This window comes from Castor canadensis, chromosome 3, assembly GCF_047511655.1.
Source record: "Castor canadensis chromosome 3, mCasCan1.hap1v2, whole genome shotgun sequence".
Taxonomy (NCBI): Eukaryota; Metazoa; Chordata; class Mammalia; order Rodentia; family Castoridae; genus Castor; species Castor canadensis.
In genome coordinates this window covers 4,957,360-4,963,158 of record NC_133388.1, presented here as the reverse complement: position 1 = coordinate 4,963,158, position 5,799 = coordinate 4,957,360, and positions in this window count along the sequence as shown.

The window sequence follows — 5,799 nt, the reverse complement described above, 5'->3', positions numbered from 1 at the left end:
GGAAGATTTTAAGTGTTGTAATAAGTATTTGAGGAAATACATGGATTTTATGTGAGTTAAATGTATTTTCACCTTTAGATTTCGAAGGAAAAGGATTGTGCACAGCAAGCACAAGTCTCTATAGGAGCAGAGATCCTGCATGCTATGAGGTGGTTTTCCCTGTTCTGTAACTTGCAGTGCACAACATGTTCCATAGGATTCTCCATGCATGGTGCACAGTGTGGTCCATCTGGTTCCATAACTTATGATACAGTGTGGGTCCATGTGTTATGGGAATCCATTATGAAAACTGTGGCTGCGTCTAATCTTATAATTCGTGATATATACTGTGGAACCTTGTTTTCAGAACCCATATTTCACACTGCACCCTCATAATGCATGCTAGACACTGAGGATCTGTCTGTTTGTATTACATCTAAGGAAAAATATGACTTTACTTATTGCCAGAACCCCTGATGCACAGTGTGGCTCCATCTGGAACCAGAATGCACAATGGACAACATGAGCACATCCAGTTATTCCTAGGATAAATGACGCCAATATGGTCCTATCTGTTCCCAAAATCTATGGTGCACACTCTTGGTCTATCAAGTATGAACATTCTGTTCTGAAGTAAAATTACCTGCAGAATCCACAGGAAAAGAGCCTCACACATGGTTAATCATTTCCAAGCTGAAATGAGGACTTATCTTTGTGTCCAAATAGACAAAGGAGTTACTCAAGAATGGAAGTATCTTTATGGGATGGATGCTGTTCTCATTTTCAACCAAATCCCCCACGAGAAAATACTAGACTCTGAAATGTGTATTTTGGAGAACATATGTGGATTACACATGAATCATATTTCAATAAGCAAAGCTGAACCTTTCATATGATGATGTGACAATGTGGAAAAGTAGGAATTGAATTGTCCCTTGCAGGAAGAAGGTACAATATCTGAGAGGAATGTAAGAGGAAAGTGCCTCAGGGAGCAGTGAGACAAAGAGAGATCTGGGGCAGGACCCTCATGCAGTAAGATTCCATTCCAGAATGAGGACATGGCTCACAAAGCCATGGACACTGTCCCCAGAGCTCAGGGGACAACCTGTGTCCCATTTATAGACATCCCAAGGGACATAGGTGATGGGTGTGAGTTCACAGCTTGTGCAAAGCAAGATCAGTTCAGGTCCACATCACATGATTCCTGGTCAAACTTATTTCCTTGGATACTAATGCACATTTTTACTGCCTAGAATGGTTCTTGCAGAGGGGACAGTAGGAGTGTCCTGGGCAATAGGCACTGAGAAGTCCCATGAATATTTTCCAGGGACTTCATGTCGGGGTCATGGCCTGAGCCTCATTTTAAATTCCTGTAATAGTCCTAATTCTGGGATTCAGAAAAAAGTGACAAGAAATTTATTTACATCTGGAAGAAGGAGAAAATATAGAAGAAAGAGTCAAGACTAGGCTCACTCTAGTCTTGTTCTAGGTTCTCCTTAGAAGTGTATTAGCAGAAAAGCTGTGTCTTGGATTAATTCTGTGCCTGTTGTGCACAAATTGCAGTAAGAAAAGGCAAACATCCAAAGCCTGTCAGTTTTGGTGTCCATGACCTCAGAAGTCTACTACCTGTGGGTAGTCCACATATATACCAAAGGCTGTTCTTTTCAGTTAATTCCAGGTAATTTGGTGGCAGAAGACTCACCAGGGTCCCATGAGCGTCTCATATTGAATCTGCTGAACATGGCAGAATCTTTCCTGCCACTATTAGTGAAAACACACATTTCCTATGTGAGACTGTATTCTCCAAATAACAGATCACCTCTCTCTCCCAGAGATGACAGTGATAAGCATAGAGTCAAAAATGAAAGGCTGTAGGGAAATCTCAACTACATGGAAGGGAGAGGCTAAAGGATTGTGAGTACAAGACCAACCTGGAAAACTAATGGAGACCATGTCTCAAAAACAAAATACAAAATAAAAGAGCAGGAGGAGTTGTTCAAGTGGTAGAGTGATTGACTACTAAGTGCAAGACTCTGGGGTGTTTACCCCTTAGTGGAAAAAAATCAACCATGAAAAATAAATAAAAATAAAATAATTATGCTGCAGTGAGATAATTTAAAGTGCTAACTCCAAACACTAGTGGAAATCTGCATTTAACCATCCACTGTACCTGCTCCTGGGCTGACCCTCCTGTGTGCACTGTGTCATGAGCACCTTCTACTGATCTTCAGCACCCCCTGCTCATCATGGTTAATCTCAAGGGAGGTTTGTTCCTGGGCTCACACTGAAGTCCCCTCACTGTGTGGAGCAGTAATTCACAATGGTGTCCTCATCTCTGAAGCTGCTCATTTGCAGGTACAGTGAGTTCTTGCCATTTTCTCTGGAAATGGTGAATCTGTATTTCAAAGATGCATTGTCTTCTATTGTGTAACTATTAGCTTTGTTTCTAATCAAACTCACCCACTCCAGCCCCTTTCCTGGAGCCTGTCAAACCCAGTACATCCACTAATCACTGAAGGTGAATCCATAGGCTGCACAGGAGAGTCTTAGGGAATCCCCAGTCCATACCAACTCTCCTTCAGACTCCACCAGCTGCACTTAACACTGTATACCTACAAAGAGAGACTCCTGGTATAGAAAGTGTCACAAATACTCACTCTTCCTCTTACTCGTGTCTACTAACACACTTAGTATCTCTTCTTCTCCATAAATCACCTTTTAAAATAGCAACAAGGAAAATCCAGCTGAAGGGAGGAGGAAAGATTCCAGCACCCATTGCCTCCTAAAGTCCATATTCCCCCCAAAAAGGAAGTCTGGTTTTTTAGAAAATTCCATGCATATCACTCCATTTCCATTGGGTACATATGTACCATGGAATGGATTTCCAAGCTCAGTGATCACATCAGAATTTTCTCTCACAAGAGAATTTTCCTCAAAATGCATATTGTGAAAACCTATCCACTTTTGGGTCTTCCTTTCACTTGGCCCTGAAATTCAAGACAGTCTTAGAAAGGTATCTGTGACCTGAACCTAGTTTTACTTTTAAATGTAAAATATGAAATAATAACATATAATTGTCTATTCTAGTGCCAACTTGTCATATCTAGGCTTCAATTGTTCCACCCCCACACTAACCATGGCACTGCAGTGAAGGTGTTTAGCAGATGGTATTAGAATCCATGCTCATCAGTCATTCTAAGTCAGCAGGACTGCCCTAAACAACTTGGCTGTGTCTGATTTATCCAGAGATACCTGAAGAAGATGAAATTCCATGGTGGCAGTGCCTTCAGCTCCTGCACAACACTTCCAGGCCGTTTTCTCTGATGATCATTCACACGTGTCTTAGACAAACTGAGTTAACCATGCCCACTGCCTGAATTGAGAGGTCACAAAAGACCTGGGTGTCTTACCCTGTCTCCCAAGAAGACAATAGATGGAGGTGACTTTGTGACATTCAGATGAGAATGTCATTCATATGAGAATATAAGTACTACCTCCATATCACACTATGAACAAGACATCTCTGTCAGCTTCTGTTTGCAGTTTGAGGTATGTTGAAGTAGAAAGGACAGTGGGAGTTCCTTGGGCCATGGTGTGTCAGAAAATCTTTGTCAGAAGCTTTCTTTGTGCTGTACAGAAACCACACTTGAAGTCCAGGTAAATTCCTTGGTATTGATATTGGAGACTTTATCCCTCAAACATGGAAGAAGTTAGAGAACAGACAGATGTGAGAAAGAAACCTAAGAATTAAGTGGATTTGTTTAAAAAATACAACAAAATCATTCCTTAGGCTTCTGGTTCAAATTCATTCCTGTTTATCCCTCACTGAGCCTGGGTTACCTCTGTCTGAATTGTGTCTGAATCCATAGGCTATCCTAGTCATGGAGACCTAACTGAAGGACCTCTATGAAATGTCTTTTCTTATGGGGAAAAGTCTCACTGGGATCCCTTGAGCATCTTCAGATCTGGTTCTTGTGACCACTGCAGAGTCAATTCTGCCCCCATAAATGACACTTAGGCATTTATACAGGTGAGAATGTGTCTTCCTATTAGCACAAATGTCTTATTACTGCATAGAAGTATAAAGTTATCCAGAAAATAATAATGGGTTTCATTGTGTTTTCATGTATGAATGCTATGTACTTTGCTTATATGGATCTCAAATTACCTCATTCCCCTTTCCCATTCCTACCTCTTGATTGCCTTTCCCTTCTCCACTAGTCTCCCTTCTACCCCACTGCCATGTTTTTGACCTTAGATTCCACCTGTGAGAATAAACAAGCAGTTCTTGTTTTTTTCAGTCTGGCTTGTTTCTCTTAATATGAAAATCTGGGGCTATTATGGTGAAAACAAAATTTCTAATTCAGAGACATGAGTAACACGGGGCAGTATCCTCAGTTCTAAGGCTGTTCATTTTCAGGTAAGCAATGGTTTTGTATTTGTGTCTGGAGATGGTGAATCTGCTTTTCACAGAGTCTGTGTAGTGTATGTAACTACTTTCTTTACTAGTGGATGAGAACCTCTCCAGTACCTTCCCTGGAGCCTGGCAGATATGGATTGTGTAGTAATCATTGAAGGTGACTCCAGAGCCTGGACAGAAGAGTCTCAGGGACCACCCCACAGGCTGTACCAAGCCTCCTCCAGATTCCAGAAGCTGATCTTCACACTGAACTCCTGCAAACACAGAGAATCCTGGTCAGGAAACTGCACATATATCTGCTCTTCCTCTCCCTCATATTCTCACACACACTCAGTGCCTCTTGTTCTCCATAAATCACCTTTTGGAATACCAACAAGGAAAATCTAGGCAAACTCAACTCCATGGTGAGTGGTCTGTATAACAATTTCTGGGAAGAAGTGTCAGAGGAAGGGTGCAGAGAGGTACAAATGTCATGATGGAATCTAGTGGAAGTTTACATTTGTAGATGAATTAATAAGGCCTGAACTACAGACATGTTGCATTGGAGAAATGTCTGGATTGATAAATAAGATTCAGGAGTCAATCAGCAAGGCAAACAGTTTTACTTCTGCAGAAGGGTCTGGTGAGAACGCACACCAAACAGAAAGACAGCTCAGGTTTTTATCTCTGAGTCAACACTCTGCCCTTTTTCTATTGGAAGGAGTCAGCACAGTCTTTATTGATAATCTGAAGATGAGGTAAAGGACAAGGTTAACACTTCACAGTCTTTCTTGACTAACTATTGATGAGGTGAAGGACATGGTGATCATATAACAATCTGGGAACTCATGCATTAAGCAAGATAATGAGCTGCTGTTTGAAGTGCATTTACCTGGGTTGAATATATAATTCTATTGTTTGTAAGCAAAGACAACTTACCCGCCACAACTTCCCCCTGTTCTTTTTGTATTAGTCACTCTTTTCCTCGAATTTGCTTAACATTAGCTGACTTTCTTGTTCAACTATATCCAGGCATAGGATGTTATTCTGTTGGTACAGAACCTAGCATCGGTTTGGTTAGGGCTGTTATAATCCCAAGGACTCTATTCAAAGTCTCATCCTGAACATGGCCAGAAGTATTGTTAGTTGTTGACATCTTTGTGCTCCCTTCACACCTTCTTCTTGGGGAACACAAGACTGATGATCTCAGCTTACCTGGAATACTTCTTCAACCAAGACCCTCAGCATAGAATAGATCAGAAATCCTGATAGCAAGTTTCCCAGTGTGGTTGTGGAGCAAGAGGTTCAAAAGGGACTTGAAGGGCAGAGGTGGGGGGGGGTGACCATGACCACCTGAGAAAGGTGTTCACTTCTCTGAGAGAAGTGGCACAGGTAGGTACATTTTGTTATTGTGTGCACTG